Genomic DNA, 18073 nt, shown 5'->3' with positions numbered 1-18073 from the left:
TAGCGCAAATTCAAAAATAATGTCCCGCAAGTCTAGCTTCATGACATTCATCATATACTGCTCCATTACAGGAACGATGTGAAGGCTTTGGAGAGGATGCAGAGGTGGTTTACCAGAATGCTGCCTGGATTAGAGGCTTTCAGCTGCAGTGAGAGGTTGGATAGACTTGATTTATTGTCTCTGAAACGTCAGAGGTTGAGGGGAGACTTAAAATTATATGAGGCATAGATAGGGTAGACAGTCAGAACCTTCTTACCCAGGGTGGAAATGTCCAACACTAGAGGGCACAGCTATAAGGTGAGAGGGGGAACGTTTAGTGGAGTTGTGCAGGGCAAGTTCTTTACACAGAGTGTGGTGGGGGCCTGGAACGCACTGCCAAGGGTGGTGGTGGAGGCAGATATGATATTGGTGTCAAGAGGCTTTTAGATAGTCACATGGAAGTGCAGGGAATAGAGGGATATGGATCATGTACAGGCGGATGAGGTCAGTTTAACGTGGCATCATGTTCGCCACCAACATTGTTGGCCGAAGGGGCTAATCCTGTGCTGTCGTGTTCTATGTGCTATGTTCTAAAACACAGCTTCATAGGGTAAACCCATGCAGTGGCAAGGAGTGCATGCAAACTCCACACTGAGGTCGGGATTGAACCTGGGTCATCGGAGCAGTAAAGCAGTACATTTATTGACTGCGTTATTTGATCACATATTCTAATGGACATTAAATTTGATCATTAATTGTTAGGTATTCATACCAGTAAATAATTCTCATAGTGTGTGGGTAAAGAATTTGACACTGCTTTGTTTGACATTACATTGTTAGAGACACAGAGCGAAAACAGGCCCTTCTGCCCACTGAGTCCGTGCCGACCAGCGATCACCCCATATACTAACACTATCTTATACACTAGGGACAAGTTATATATTTAACGAAGCCAATTAACCTACAAACCTGTATGTCTTTGGAATGTGGGGTGGGGGAATACCAGAGCACCGGAAAAAACCCCACGTAATCACAGGGTGAACTTACCTACTCCTTATAGACAGCACCCTCTAAGTATAGCTTTTAATGTTGGTGCACTATTTTATTGTTAGTAGGTTGTAGTAGATTATTGTTTGTAGAAGGACTGATGGATCTAACATTGAGAATATTAGTGAACTTCATTCGAAATAATTTATGTTAAAATTGTCAATTGAAGCCCTGTTATAGAAACTATCTGCAGCTTATATTCACAATAGAAATGCCCTAAGAAAGAATCTTCTAATAAGATGGGATAAAGTAATTACATTTACTACTATATCCTTTGTACAAAAATAGGTTGATAATTTGCCTAATCATGATCGATCTTAACCTGAAAAAATGCATTTATAAAGGTTTGCCTTCTGAGTGCATCTCATAAAATCATGAACTCATTAAAAACAATTGCTTCCTCATTTCATTACATACACTCAATAACAAAAATCTTGACAAATATATTCAGTGAGGCTTCACTGCTTTCGTGAACAAACATGGAACTGCAGATGCTGGTTTACACGAAATTTCAGAAAGTGCTGGAGTAACTCTGGGGCGGCCCGGTGGTGTAGGGCGGCACACTGGTGCAGCGGCAGAGTTGCTGTCTTACAGCGCTTACACTTTGCACGTTCTCCCCGTGACCATGTGGGTTTTTCGCCAAGGTGTTCGGTTTCCTCCCATTCTCAAGACGTACAGGTATGTAGGTTAATTGGCTTGGTGTATGTGTAAATTGTCCCTAGTGTGTAGGATAGTATTAATGTGCTGGTCAGTGCGGACTCGGTGGACCGAAGGGCCTGTTCCTGCAGTGTCTCTAAACTAAACTCAACGGGTCGAGCAGCATCTCTGGAGAACTTGGATAGATGACCTTTCATGTCATGAGCTTTCTTCAAACCTATGAAAGGTCCCGATCCAAAACATCACCTGCCCTTGTTCTCCAGGAGTGCTGCCTGACCCAGTGAGTTACTCCAGCCAATTTATGCCAAGAGTTTTTTGTGTCTTTTTTGGTAAACCAGCATCTGCAGTCCCTTGTGTCGACCATGTGCTTTGCTGTTTGAATGGTATGTAAAAAAAATTAACAAATGTTTTGAAAAGAAAATCCAGTACTATAAATTTTAACATGAAACGGTTGAATAGCCACAAGTTAATGGGACCGTTTCAGGATAGAGCATTTTGAATCTGCTTATGTGCTGAGCATGAACCTGAGCCAGAAAATGTAAACCAGCGTGAATTTTGTTGGTCTTTATTGCTGCAATGGTACTTAAAAACTTCTGAAAAGGTGCCCATGCAATAAGAAACCTAAATCTATATTGAAAAACAATTGGAGATAAGCCAGATTTTCATTTGAGCTGTTGATCATATTAATGGCATTGGTGGTTTAGGTTTGGCTCACTTAAGTGAAATGGTGTCATTCTAGGTCAAACGCAGCCAACTATGGAAACAGGAGGTTGGTTTGCTGTGGTTGTCTTTCAAGGACAATATTTTGCTTCGGTCATGCAGAAATACTGCATATCCTTAAACCTGTCTTTTGCAACCTCTTGCCTTTTTCTCGTTTTACTTTTGCTCATTTTCTTCAGAGCTCTGTGGGGCTTACACTGAGGCGTACACATGTTCGTGTAGGTTATGTTGACAATGTTCTGCTTTTTTAAAAGCAAATGTGAAGAAAAAAAAGAGACCCTGACTTTTTTTGGATCCTAGCCTACCAAGTCCATTTTCCTTAATGTACTTCTTCCACATCTGTGCTTAATATTGAAAATTTGAACCATGGTGGTTACTGGAAAAAGAATGCAAACATTGAGCATCCTGTGTTCAATAAATTCATGGCTTGACAATGTCGATTTTACCATTCACAAATGTTACTGTATTACAATATATTCCATGGTTTTCAATCGAGTGAATATTTTATGTTTTTTATGCTTTTATACTTCATTAGATGCTTTCCATATAAACATATTTTTCATTTCTTTTTTAACCGTTGAATTTTAATTTTTTAGGTTTTTAGGTCCGCATGCATTTATTTCACTATTGCTGCTACCTTTTCTGAATATTATTATCAGGGGTATTCATACATGTGGTCCAAGCACAGAGTGTGTTGGCTGTAAATATTCTTTGTGCTGTGTTTGAAGTTTAATTTTCTTGTCAGCTGAAAATGTAATTCCTCGTACAGTACAATTATGGCAAGTTGCGTTTGTGTCATTAAATTAGCCCACAGTGTGAAACACCAATGAAAGTGAACATCATTTGGCTTACCTGCTAAATTCTGTTGCAGCTAAAAAGGATAGGAATTGGATAAAATGGATAGGAATTGTAATTATGGACACTGCAATGACCTCTAAACAACGATATGTTTCCAAGTCTGAACTCAGTGCTACCCAGTGTTACATTAATAAAAAAGACACAGCGCTGGAGTAACTCAGCAATCAGGCAGCATCTTTAGACCATCAGTTTGAAGAAAGCCCCAACCCGAAACATCACCAGCCATGTTCTCTAAGGATGCTGCCTGACCTGCTGAGTTACTCCAGCATTTGTATCTGTAAACCAGCATCTGCAATTCCTTGTTTCTACATTTCTGGAGAACATGGATAGGTGGTGTTTCGGGTCGGGACATGTGTCTGCAGTGTTTGCAGTTCATTTTTTCTCTATACGTACAGTATGTGCTTGTGCGTGTGAGGAGTGGGTGTGTTTATGCAGCGTGTGTGTTTGTGCGTGTGTGTGTGAGAGAGTGTGTGCCTATGAGCGAGAGAGTGTGTAAGAAAGTGAGTGAGAATGTGTGCGTGTGTGCGAGACTGCGTGTGTGTGCGCGCGTGAGTGTGTGTTTGAGAGTTTTGGAGAGAGTGTGCGTGCATGTGTGCGTGCATGTTTGTGAGAGAGTGTGTGTGATAGCGTGCGTGTGTGTGTGAGAGTTTGCATGTGTGCGTGCGTGTGAGAGAGTGTGTGTGAGAGAGTGCGTGAGAGAAAGTGTGTGTGCTTGAGATAGTGCTTGTGCGTGCGTGTGTGTGTGAGTGAGAGTGCGTATGTGTGCTTGTGTGAGAGTGCGTGTGTGTGTGTGAGAGGGAGTGTGTGTTTGCGTGCGTGTGTGTGCAGGTATGTTTTTGGTTAAAAGCCATACAGCATTAATCATTTTTTGTCTGTTCGGAGACACCTTATGACTTCTAAATGCACAAGAAGCAAATTTGTTGTGACACATGTTTCTGATCTGTTTTAATGCAGTCTAGTATGTCAATCTTGAAGCCAATTCCCTTGCAGTTATAATATTTTTGTTAGAGAGTCTCTTTCTAGTAGAGGCTGTTTATGTTGTCTCAATTCTGCTTTTTTTGTGCACTGTTTACATTATGAATATTTTTTTTGCAGAAATGTTCTTACATTGTGTGTTTTCTTAAATAAAGCCAGGTGTTCTACGTTTCAGACGATTTACATTGGCTGCATTTCGTTGAAAGGTTTTATTGGCTTCCTGTGAGGGGAAGGTGGGCAACTTTAAAAGTCAAACAAGAGAACAAAGAAAATAAGTTAACTAAAATAGAAATAAGGAAAATATTACAGTACCTGGAATTGTTGAACCCAAGACTCCAAATGTCGACTCATAGCAATTACTTCCAGTCATAGTGAGCTGTTACATTATTTGTGTGAACCATGAGTTGTTTTGTTGCCAAATGATGTATGACTTCAGTTGTTCATCTATTTCACAGAGTGGCTTGGACAGGTTGGGTGAGTGGATGGCAGATGCAGTAAAATGTGGATAAATGTGAGGTTGTCCACTTTGGAGGCAAGAACGGGAAGACAGATTATTATCTGAATGGTGTCAGGTTAGGAAAAGGTGTCAGGTTAGGAAACGAGACCTGGGTGTCCTAGTACACCAGTCACTGAAAGTAAGCCTACAGGTACAACAGGCAGTGAAGAAAGTTAATGGCACGTTGGCCTTCGTAAAAAGAGGAGTTGAGTATAGGAGCAAAGAGGTCCTTCTGCAGTTGAACAGGGCCCTGGTGAGACCACAGCTGGAGTATTGTGTGCAGTTTTGGTCTCCTAATTTGAGGAAGGACATTCTTGCTATTGAGGGAGTGCAGCTTAGGTTCACGAGGTTAATTCCTGGGATGGCGGGACTGTCATATGATGAAAGAATGGAGCAAACTGGGCTTGTATTCACTGGAATTTAGATGAGAGGGAACCTTATAGAAACATATCAAATTATTAAGGGATTGGACATGCTAGATGCAGGAAACAAGTTCCCGATGTTGGGGGAGTCCAGAACCAGGGGCCACAGTTCAAGAATAAGGGGTAGGCCATTTAGAGCTGAGATGAGGAAAAACCTTTTCACACAGAGAGCTGTGAATTTGTGAAATTCTCTGCCTCAGATGGCAATGGAGGCCGATTCACTGGATGCATTCAAAAAAGAGTTAGGTGGGGCTCTTAGGGCTAGCGGAATCAAGGGGTATGGGGAGAAGGAAGGAACGGGGTACTGATTGTGGATGATCAGCCATGATCACATTGAATGGTGATGCTGGCTCAAAAGGGTGAATGGCCTACTCCTGCACCTATTGTCTATGTATCTAGCTATGAAATAACATAGGCAGCACGGTGGCGCAGCGGAAGAGTTGCTGCCTGACAGCAACAGAGACCCGGGTTTAATCCTGCCTACAAATGCTGTCCGTATTGGGCTTATACCTTCTCCCTGTGACTGTGTGGGTTTACTCTGGGTGCTCCGGTTTCCTTCCACATCCAAATGACGTACAGGTTTGTAGGTTAATTGGCTTCGGTAAAGACTGTGAATTGTCCTTAGTATGTAGGATAGTGTTAGTGTACGGGGATTGGTGGTCAATGCGGACTCGGTGGGCCAAAGGGGCTGTTTCCGCGCTGTATCTCTAAACTGAACTAAGTAAACTAAATTTACACAGCACAAGACTGTACAATCAACAATGAAAGGAATAATTGGTTACCTTGCAACTAGTGGCATCCATTACAGAAAATTACTGACAAAGGATCTGGTGTCTTCCAACCTAACGGTATGAATATTGAACTGTCCAGTTTTAAATAACTAAACTACAGAAGAAATTTCTCCCTGGGGGGATCGTACCCAGAGTAAGGATTGAACCCATGTCTCTGGTGCTGTAAGGCAGCAATTCTACCGCTGTGCCACCGTGCCGCCCTTGATTGATAATTGTTCATTGTTTTTGCCTGCATTCGCTAATGGCAATACAAAGTGCCAGGCACTTTGAGAGGTGATGAGGTTTCAAAAGTCCTTTGCTTTATAAGGGGGAAATAGTAACAATGGAATCTTTTAATCTAATTGAAAATTCAGTTCCATTGAAATCAGTGATGTCCAATTTTGGATCCAGAGTCATATCCATGCGGTTTCAAATGGAACATTTTCTTTTGTAGATAATCTTAAACCAGCACAGCTATGATAAAACATTTCCCAATGTTAATATTTAATTAGAGTAGAAGTGAATTTAATACAACATTTAAGGAATATAATACAGCAAAAATAGAGTAATTTTGGAAGGAAATATTTAATCATTATGATTAATTAAAGTGCAAAGATTTCCTTATGGATGTAGTGAAATTCCATTAGTTGTGGAAAACTAGTGTGAAAAACAGTTTGCTGACATTAGTTGAGGTTTATCAAATTTAACTTTAGGCAACTGGACAAATTGTGGGATTAGTAAACACAGGTCATGCACTGCACATAAACACAATTTAGGAGACACAAGTTTTAGAGAATTTATTTTCTCATGAATGTACAGTTCAACAAATTGCAGTGTCCTACACACTAGGGACAATTTACAGTTTTACTGAAGCCAAATTAACCTACAAACCAATGGTGTGTGGGAGGAATGTGGAGAACCTGGAGAAAACCCACACAGACACGGCAAGAACATGCAAACACCACACAGACAGCACCGGTAGTTAGTATTGAACCTGGGTGTCTGGCGCTGCAACTCTATCGCTGTGTCACTGTTTTGTCCCCTATCTCTAGTGTATTCAAGAGAGTTAGATTTAGCTCTTAGGGCTGACAGAATCGAGGGATATGGGGAGAAAGCAGGAACGGGGTACTGATTTTGGATGATCAGCCATGATCACAATGAATGGCGCTGCTGGCTCGAAGGGCCAAACGGCCTACTCCTGCACCAATTTTCTATGTTTCTATGTTTCTATCAGACTACTGTAATTTTAATGCCAGAATGCTGTAATTATCTGCACTCAGGTATATTTCTCCAGCCTTGTGTATGGCTTGATTGTACTAATGTCTACTTTGATTTGACTGGAGAGCACACAAAGAAAGCTTTTCACTTTGCCAGATGTGACAATAAAAAACCCAATTCCAATAGCAATGAATCGGATTAGAGATTGAGTACTTCAATTAGCAATGTTGTGCCAGCACAATTTCTTCATGTGAAGTGCTGAGAAATCTTCCTCTCCTTTCATTCACTGTACGCGAATTATGGATCCCAACACAAAATGCTGTCTGTCCATTTCTTCTGTAGATGCTGAATTCCTCCAGCAGTTTGTTGTTTTGCTCAAGATTCCTGCATCTGCAATTTCTTGTGTCAATATTTGCTTCAACTTGCACTTTCTAATGTTCATTTTAGTTTCTGGGCAGCACAGTGGCATAGTGGTAGATCTGCTGCCTTACAGCGCCAGAGACCCGGGTTCGATCCTGACTACGAGTGCTGTCTGTACGGAGTTTGTACATTCTCCCCGTGACCTGCATGGGTTTTCTCCGATATCTTCGGTTCCCTCCCACACTCCAAAGATGTACAGGTTTGTCGGTTAATTGGCTTGGTATAAAAATTGTCCCTAGTGTGTGTAAGGTAGTGTTAGTGTGCGGGGATCGCTGGTCGGCGCGGACTCGGTGGGCCGAAGGGCCTGTTTCCGCACTGTATCTCGAAACTAAACTAAATTAAGATGCAACATGGAAACAGGCCCTTCGGCTCACCGAGTCTATGCCGACCATCGATCACACGTTCACACTTGTTCTATGTTATCCCACAATCTCATCTACTCCCTGCACATTAGGGACAATTTACAGATGCTAATTATCCTACAAACCTGTGAATCTTTGGGATGTGGGAGGAAGACGTAGCAGCTGGTGGTGACCCACACAGTCAGGGGGACCTCATTGAAACTCACACAATAATGAAAGGCATGCAAAGAGTGGATGTGGAGAGGCTGTTTCCACTGGTGGGGGAGTCTAGGACCAGAGGTCATGGCCACAGAATTTAAGAGCACTCTTTTAGAAAGGAGGTGAGGAGGAACTTCTTTAGTCAGAGGGTTGTTAATCTGTGGAACTCATTGCCACAGAGGGCTGTGGAGGCCAAGTCAGTGGATATTTTTAAGGCAGAGATAGATAGATTCTTGATTTGAACGTGCGTCTAGGCTTATGGGGAGAAGTCAGGGAAATGGGATTGGGAGGCAGAGATCAGCCATGATTGCACGGCGGAGTGGACTCGATGGGCCGAATGGCCTAATTCTACTCCTGTAACTTGTGAACTTGTGAATGCGCAAACTCCGCACAGGTAGCATCTGAGGTCAGGATTGAAGCCGGGTCTCTGGGGCTGTGAGGCGGCAGGTCTACCGGCAACCTCCCCACCTCTGTGCCGCCCTCTGAATGAATGCATCCGGCTTGTCTACAGTATTTCAGGGTCACGGATCCTGGTGTATTTGAATATCGTGTTATCATCGTCCCTTAATGGTACCGTATCATCCAGGCTAGGTAAATTGCCTGAATTGCGTGCTCAACCAGACACATCATTGTTTCTGTGATGTCGTCTAACTGAGTCAGACACAGAGATATGAACTGTGCAGTAAAATACATTTGTCTTAATAATTCTACCAGAAGTCTGCTTTCTCTTTAGCGGGGGCAGCATCCATCAGCATAAATTGACAGCTAATATAAGCATGCATAATTCTAACGGCAAATATGGATTTTGACTTTATTACAGAGAAGCATTTGCTACACTTCAAAATGCTTCATTAGCTGTAATCACTTCAACGAAGGAAGCACAGCAGACAGATTAGGCTCAGCAATGCTTGACAAACAGCCCAGTGATGAAGGGCAGATAATCTGCTTTGGTGGTAGGAAATGAAGGATAAGGATGAGACAGGGATCTTCAAAGTAGTACCGTGGGATCACTTAGTTCAGCTGAAGAGAGCAGAGAGCCCTTTGCTTAACTCTTCACCCAAAGAAAGACACCTGTAAGGTTAGAAAGGAACTGCAGATGCTGGTTTACACCGAAGATAGATGCAAAATACTGGAGGAACTCTGGAGAAAAGGAGTTGGTGGCGTTTCGGGTCGAGACCCTTCCTCGGATGTGTGAAGAGTGGCCTTGACCCAAAACATCACCTATTCCTTTTCTCCAGAGAAGCTGCCTGACCCGCTGAGATACTCCAGTGTATTATGTCTCACATCTAAGGGTATGTCCTTTGGGATAGAAGACACCGGACAGGTACATGGATAGGAAAGATTCAGAGGGAAATGGGACAAATTTGGGCAAATGGGACTAGCTTAGATGGGGTATCTTGGTGGGCATGATCGTATTGGACTGAAGGAGCTGTTTCCATGCTGTATGACTGTATAACCAACCTTCTTTCCTTTGAAGTAGTAAAACAAGATATTTTCAAGAGGGACAGATTTTGAAGTCTCATGTCAGTCAATAGATGATGGTCCTTTGATAGTTCTTTCAAGTTGTGTCAACCTAGAATTGTATCCTTGAGTTTCAGAGTGGGATTTGAACTTACGGCCTTTGGTTGAGTCAAATGATTGCTACCAAGTGAGTCAGATTCTGAAAGCAGAGATCATATCTCACTCAGATACAGTTTTCTGATGTTCATCATGTGTTTCCTTCCGAACCTGTTGAATTTAGTTTTAGTTTAGTTTAGAGATAAAGCGCGGAAACAGGCTCTTCGACCCACCGAATCCCACCAATCAGCGATCCCCGCACACTAACACTATCCTACGCACACTAGGGACAATTTACATTTATACCAATCCAATTAACCTGCAAACTTGTACGTCTTTGGAGTGTGTGAGGAAACCGAGGTTCCCAGAGAAAACCCACACGGTCACGGGGAGAACATACAAACTACGTACAGACAGCACACGTAGTCAGGATCGGACTCGGGCCTCTGGCAATGTAAGGCAGCAACTCTACTGCATGCCACCCTGCCACCCAGTTCAAATACTTCCTTATGAAAGTTTTTGCCAGAGAAAATGGTGGTTGGGAAAGAAATATTGCTTGTGGCAATTATTACTAAGTCTTCGGAGAAACCTTCAACCTGTGCAGGACAAAGACAAGGAAACATGGTTAAGAACTAAGCAAAATTGTCAGACTTTCCAAATAAATGCAATGGGCAATTTAAGAGGAATATGCATTTGGTTCCGCCACCACAGGGAGCAACTGAGACAAAGAAACAGAAATGCATTTAAGAAAAGATGTAAAAAAAACAGGAGGGAGAAGAGGATGGAGAAGATGCTCAGTCTGAAGAAGGGTCTCGACCTGAAACGTCACCCATTCCTTCCATCCAGAGATGCTGCCTGTCCCGCTGAATTACTCCAGCATTTTGTGCCTAGTTATTCTGGTGTCGTTCTTTACTACAGGCTCAGCAGGAAGTACTGCAGGAAAACCTTTGTTCGGACGTGTGGAAACATCTGGGCTAATCAGTCATCTTGCTGACCAATCTGCGGCTGGGGAAAAAAGCCTGAAGGAAATTTAAGGCAAAGCCCTTGGTTTCCTGTCCAGATAGGAAAGAAAAGCCAGAAACAAACAATCATCAGTCAGGGCCAGAAGGTTTCGCGGGGTGACACAGGCCAATCTAACACTTCCCAAAATAGAACCAGTGAGGATCATATGAAGCATTGGACGACAGTGGAAGCAAAGGAACATCTTTAACAGACAGCGTGGCAGATTATGCTATAGTTTTTGGATAAGGTGAGGATTACTTTTAACATTACTCTTCAACTGATCAAAGTAAAATTGAGCGAAATCAGTTCATATTGGACCTTTTGTTCATTTTGAATGTTGAATATCTTTAAAATGATGCGTGATTCTGCGTTACAGTTTTTTTACTTGACTGGAATTATGTCCTTGCTACCATTCTCCTCCTCCTCCTCCCTTTTATCTTCTGTCTCTCTCCCCCCCTCTATAGCTTGTCCATCTATATCGCCCTCTCTCCCCCACTTCTCTCCCTCAGTCTCTTTAGAAAATGAGCGATGAAGAGAAGGGTTCTTGTTATTGAAACCTCTCTGCACCCAGTGATGGAGTCCTGTTGCAGCATTCAAAGCAGTGTGCAAACCTCCAATAGTGTAACGCTGATCTCAATAGACTGGAAAGCGTCAATTAATTAAGCACTTTATATTGCAACTTAAAAGTTAAATTGAAATAGTCAGAGCTCAACCGGATGTGGTTATTTGAATTGTATTCATGGTTATCACCAAATTAGCGACATTGTGTCGCATTTCGGGCAGCATGTATGATAAGTGACATTTTGGGAAAAAAAATCCCATCAGATCTCTGCATCTTGCCCCACATTCATGACGTGGAGGGTCTTACCTATTCCAATGTAATCAAGGAAGTTTGTGGGAGAGGCAAAATAAAGGGGGGAAAAAAATCCCAGGTTTAGAATCGTATTGAAGACAGTATTCTGTAAAACTTCTTTCTTCTGGAAAGTTCTTTTGATTCCTTGTCGGCAATTGAAACTAGTCCAAGGGATCGTGTGAACACATGTGTTATCTGTTAATTCTCTGTGGATAATGTATTTCCTGTTACGCATCTTAAATGAAGGCCTACCTTTGCATGCTGTTCGGCATTTATTCGGACGTGATTGGTAATGGTAGCACATAGAAATGTACAGCATAGGACCAGGCCCTTCGGCCCACATATCTGTGCTGAACATAATACCAATATAAATGTATCTCGTCTGCCTGCACATGAGCCATATCCCTCCATATCCATATCCATGCGCCTATCTGAAAGCCACCTGATTGATATCCATGGTATCTGCTTCCACCAATGGTTCAATGGTGCTTTTATTGTCACAGGTGCAAAGTGCTAACACAGTGAAATTCTTTCTGTTACAAAACAGTCCTGTAATGTATTTCCATTCCCCGGATCCCTGATTAGCAAGTGTACAGAAACAGTCTACTGATTCCGCATGCACGAGGCGCCATGTTTTTGGCGCCATTTCCAAAGTCCATGCTCTAGCTCTTGTGAGGGGTGCCTGTTCCAGACAAGTCCCAGGCTGTTGCGGGCTTCCATCCATCGCCTTCCTTGGACGCCGCGTCCCTCTCCTCGCCCGTCCTCTGTTCCCGGGGGGGGGGGGGGGGGCGGGCTCTCAAAGATGGCCATGAGGGCCAGACTCGAGTTCCATCTCCTCTCCTAGGGGCCTCATTCCTTACTCGTTATCACCGGCACCATCCTCACGGTCTCTGGTCTTCGGGGGACGAGCAAGGGTCGGCACGGCCGCCTCCCCCGTCCATGCCGCCATTCCGCCGGGTCCAACGAGCAGGGGACCGCTTCGGCCATCTTGTACGACTGCTGTTTCCATACTGGAGTCCAACCAGACTGGAGTTCCACCAGACTGGAGCTCCCACTCTGGAGGTTCTAGGCACTGGCCGCCCTCTGTGGAAAAATAATACTTTCCCCCCCCCACATATGCTTTAAACTTTGCCCCTCTTAGCTTTGTTTTCATGCCAATAATTTTTTCTTTGGATGTATATATTTTCAGAGTATTTGTCTGGACTTCCCGTTAATGCATAACTAACTTGTTCAGTTAACTTGTCTCAACGTTTTAATTCGGAAAGGATAAAGCTGGCTTGGAGAGCATGGAGAAAATGTTGACGAGATTGATTGATCTCCATCAATTGATTGATTGGAAAACCCACGCAGGTCACGGGGATAACGTGCAAACTCCGCACAGACAGCACCCCCTAGTCAGGATCGTACCCGGGTCTCTGGCACTGTAAAGTGACCACTCTACCGCTGCACCACCCTGTTGCCCTGCGTGCTTAGAGATTAGTTTGGTTGGAAGTATGGAGGCGTTGAAGGCAGTGCGATAGTCAATAAATAGGAGTCTGACTTAGGTGTTCTTGTCATCCCGATGGTCCAGCGGTGAGTGTAGGACCCGTGAGATGGCGCTTGCTGTGGATTTGTTGCTGCAGCAGCTGAAATGCAGTGGAGCCAGGTTGACCGGTCAGCTGGACTAGACACCCTGTAATCCAGGTATTTATTCACAAAATGCTGGAGTAACTCAGCAGGTCGGGCAGCATCTCAGGAGAGAAGGAATGGGTGACGTTTTGGGTCGAGACCCTTCTTTGGACTGATGTCAGGGGGCGGAACAAAGGAAGGATATAGGTGGAGACAGGAAGATAGAGGGAGATCTGGGAAGGGGGAGGGGAAAGGGAAGAGAGGGACAGAGGAACTATCCAAAGTGGGAGAAGTCGATGTTCATACCACTGGACTGCAAGCTGCCTAGGCGAAATATGAGGTGCTGTTCCTCCAATTTCCGGTGGGCCTCACTATGGCACTGGAGGAGGCCCATGACAGAAAGAGTTGACATCTGGAGCAGCGGATGCAATAGATGAGGTTGGAGGAGGTGCAGGTGAACCTCTGTCTCACCCGGAAAGACTGTTTGGGTCCTTGGATGGAAGCAACACTTGTCCCTTTACCTCCCCCTTCAACTATTTTGACCCTGTAATCCAGTGTCTTCAATCTCTTGTGTCTCCAGATTTTATTCTGATTTATTCACCTGCCGTGAATAGTTACTTTATTGTAGTTGCTGAAATTTCAAGTATTCCAGTATGTTGTGATTTAATGTTTCCTACTTTGCAATAAAAAAATCAGAAAATGTTGGACCATTCAATAGTTCAGACAGCATCTCTGAGAGAGAAATACAATTAATGTTTTAGATTAATGATATTTTAAATCAGATCTGAAACTACTTATGTTGGTTCTGTCATATGGGATTTTCCCAGAATTACTTTGATAGTGTTTTGAAATCTGTGACATCTTTAGTTCCTGAAAAACTCCATATAAATTACCTTTTACTTTAAAATATTCATTCACCTCATAAAATTGTGTAGTCCTGTTGAAAAATAAATGAATGGACAATCAAGCAGATTTTAATTTTAAAAGATGAATGGGAAACTTTCTATATTAAACAACCTTTGTCGAACAGTTCATGAAGACAGTATTCTGCAATCTCCATTGGAATTAACAGGAATTTTCATATTGGGGACTTTTAAATTGACTGATTATCTACACTGGCTTCGATCCTGATCTTTTAAAATTATTGCTTTTAATTGACTGTTTCCATAACTATCAAATTATAACTACTTGCATTTTCTATTCTATATGTAGATTATGCATCATCAGCATTCAGCTCTAATTTTAGTAATCAATTGTCACCCTTATTACTAATTTTGAATAATTCACAATTGAGGTACTTTTAATTCTAAACTACGATACAATTTGTCATTTGCCTTAATCTTTCTACCTTCCAACCAAATTAAGACTCCTTCTCCATCTAGTGTCCATGATCATGTTTTCCTACATAATTATGTTCATTATCGTATTGGACACAAAATGCTGGAGTAACTCAGCGGATCAGGCAGTATCTCTGGAGAAAAGGAATAGGTGACGTTTAGGGTTAAGACCTTCGGACTGAGAGGCAGTGGAAAGGGAAACAAGAGATATAGGATGTGATATTTAAAAAATGAATGAAAGAAATGCAAAAAAGTAATGATGATCATGGATACCATCCAATGTTGGCTGTGGGTGAGGTGTTACCGACAATGAAGCTCACCAGGACGACAGTGAAACTAGTGCAACGACTGGGGTGGGGGAGGGACGGAGAGAGAGGGGATGCAAGGGTTACTTGAATTTAGAGAAATCAATATTCGTACCTCTGGGTTGTAAGCTGCCCATTGTGATATTGTACTCCTAACTATCCTAATGTTTCATTATTTTGTATTTCTGTCGTCAGCACCAGGAAGACTGAATGGTAGAAAAATCATTTAATATTTGCTTCCAAGTCGGGTTCAGCATCTTTCTGCATAAAGTGTCTTTTGCCAATGCTGGGAGATCAGCTAACAAAACAACCCTAGAATATATGTTTCTGGGACTTACTGCAACGATTTTTATTTGTTTGAGGAAGACCATTCCACAGACAGAGTCATAACGGTCCACAGACTATGCTAATAACTCTTAGATCAGAGGTATGATTTATAGATGGCAGAATTCCCAGCACAAGTTCAAGATGTTTCAAATTCGACAGATCTAATATTTGGATCCTTATCTTCGATTGTTTTCCATTCCCAAATGAAAACACTAAAGACAATTTTTTAAAAAATCTGTTCTTCTTTGGATATTTCTTCTTCAGAATATGTGTAGGAAGGAACTGCAGATACTGGTCCACACCGAAGATAGTCACAAAGTGCAGGGGTAACTCAGCAGGTCAGGCAGCATCTCTGGAGAGAAGGAATGGGCGACGTTTCGGGTCGAAACCCTTCTTCAGACTGAGAGTCGGGGGAGAGGGAAATGAGATATGGAAGGGTAAAAAAGAACACGTAAGGTGTGAAAAGAACAGGTCAAAGCAGACGATGATCAAGGAAATGTACATTGGTTCATTTTTGGATGTGGGGAAGGTGACAGCGAGGCATAAAAACAGTAAAATTAATCAGAAATAATTCACTGCTGACTCAATTTCCGTACAGACTAGCGCATAAAAAGTTGCACCAATGCCCCGTTGCTTTTCTCAGTTTCTCTTGTCGCAATGCTGCGCCTCACAATCTTCACAACCAACTGTAGTGCAGGTAACCTATTGGACAAATGGGGGAACTGTTCAACCTGCAACCTACCTGTTTCATCATATCATATCATCATATATATACAGCCGGAAACAGGCCTTTTCGGCCCTCCAAGTCCGTGCCGCCCAGTGATCCCCGTACATTAACACTATCCTACACCCACTAGGGACACTTTTTACATTTACCCAGCCAATTAACCTACATACCTGTACGTCTTTGGAGTGTGGGAGGAAACCGAAGATCTCGGAGAAAACCCACGCAGGTCACGGGGAGAACGTACAAACTCCTTACAGTGCAGCACCCGTAGTCAGGATCGAACCTGAGTCTCCGGCGCTGCATTCGCTGTAAAGCAGCAACTCTACCGCTGCGCTACCGTTTCCGTTGTGTGTTTATTATCACATGTACAGAAATACAGTACCTTTAGAAAGGAGATGAGGAGGCATTTCTTCAGCCAGAGTGTGGTGCATCTGTGGAATTCATTGCAACGGATGGCTGTGGAGGCCAAGTCATTGGGTATTTTTAAACTGGCGATTGATAGATTCACGATTAGTTAGAGTGTCAAAGTTTACAAGAAGAAAGCAGGAAAATGGGGTTGAGAGGGAAAGACAGATTCGCCAAGAGTCCCGCCATTCCGGGAATTAACCTAGTAAACCTACGCTGCATGCCCTCAATAGCAAGAATATCCTTCCTCAAATTTGGAGACCAAAACTGCACACAGTACTCCAGGTGCGGTCTCACTCGGGCCCTGTACAACTGCAGAAGGACCTCTTTGCTCCTATACTCAACTTTTCTTGTTATGAAGGCCAACATTCCATTGGCTTTCTTCACTGCTGCTGTACCTGCATGCTTCCTTTCAGTGACTGATGCACTAGGACACCCAGATCTCGTTGTACGTCCCCTTTTCCTAACTTGACACCATTCAGATAATAATCTGCCTTCCTATTCTTACCACCAAAGTGGATAACCTCACACTTATCCACATTAAACTGCATCTGCCATGTATCCGCCCACTCACACAACCTGTCCAAGTCACCCTGCAACCTCATAGCATCTTCCTCACAGTTCACACTGCCACCCAGCTTTGTATCATCTGCAAATTTGCTAATGGTACTTTTAATCCCTTCATCCAAGTCATTAATGTATAATGTTCAAGCTTCTATACCTTCATCCAGGGGGTGAGTTGTTTTGCTCTTGGTTGGGACAAGCTCAGGAACCAGATAACCGATTAAACTGTCTAAAATCCAACTAAAGATTGGAACAAAGCACTGTACCATTTTGATTTGTGTGGTTCAATGGTGAATAACACATGTTCATATCTATCAATTCATCTGGGTGCTCCATTTTGTAATATTCATGTGACTCGGCTGCTATCCAAGTGCACAGTTAATCATTGTCACACATGCACGAGATTACTTGGATGGGTTGCTCAGAAAAAGAATGTCATTTTGGAGAGAACATTTCTTGGATAATTAAAGGATTACCCTCATGCTCCAAAGATTTTGCTTGAAGTTTCCTAACTCTTTTGGCATTTCTGGATTATTCCCTGATGAAAGGAATAACTGACTCATCATCTTGCCACATAGGGGATCACTTGGATTTGATGCTGGTTTGCAAGTTTTTTTACTGCATGTCTATGCTTGATTTCTCTTTAATAGAAAACCATATTCCGCTGTCTGAGATTAAGGTTCAAACGTAATACCTTGATTTTATGCCATATTTTGCAAAGGTATTAACTGATGCTGTAATTTTCTGACTGCCCAGCTGTTTATCTAGTTGCAGTCATTATTGAATTTTAAGGATATAATTTAATGTTCAGCATGTCTGCAAGAACAGGCACAGTGACGCAGCAGTAGAGTTGCGGCCTAACAGTGCCGAAGAGCTGGGTTTCATCCTGACTTCGGGTGCTGTCTGTACGTAGTTTGTACGTTCTCCCCGTGACCTGCGTGGGTTATCTCCGGGTGCTCCGGTTTCCTCCCACACTCCAAAGAAGTACAGGCTTGTAGGCTGGTTGGCTTGGCAAAATTGAAAATTGCCCCTAGTGTGTTGATAGTGTTAGCGTATGGGGATCGTTGGTGGGCTTTGACTCGTTGAGCCGAAGGGCCTGTTTCTACGCTGCATCTCTCCAAATGTCGGCTTTGTCCTTTGTCTTAGAACATTACAAATTAGTTTTTTTTTAGAGATACAATGTGGGAACAGGCCCTTTAGCCCACAGAGTCCACGCCGACCAGTGATCGATCACATGTGCACTAGTTCTATCCGACACACTAGGAA

General features: G+C 42.9%; 1 protein-coding gene across 9 annotated transcripts in view; it reads left to right on the top strand.

Moving 5' to 3' along the window:
- LOC144605429 (neuron navigator 1-like) overlaps positions 1-18073 on the top strand; it is a 602839-nt gene that overhangs the window by 169696 nt on the left and 415070 nt on the right. Inside the window, exon 1 of one of the 9 annotated variants that reach the window (XM_078420674.1) lies at positions 10687-10928. The exons of the other annotated variants lie outside the window; for them this stretch is intronic. The gene's annotated coding sequence lies outside the window, so the exon portion shown is untranslated. Of the gene's footprint in view, positions 1-10686; positions 10929-18073 lie in introns of those variants that run through there. 9 annotated transcript variants of the gene reach the window in all.

This window comes from Rhinoraja longicauda, chromosome 24, assembly GCF_053455715.1.
Source record: "Rhinoraja longicauda isolate Sanriku21f chromosome 24, sRhiLon1.1, whole genome shotgun sequence".
Classification (NCBI taxonomy): Eukaryota; Metazoa; Chordata; class Chondrichthyes; order Rajiformes; family Arhynchobatidae; genus Rhinoraja; species Rhinoraja longicauda.
This window is presented reverse-complemented; position numbering and strand designations above follow the sequence as displayed.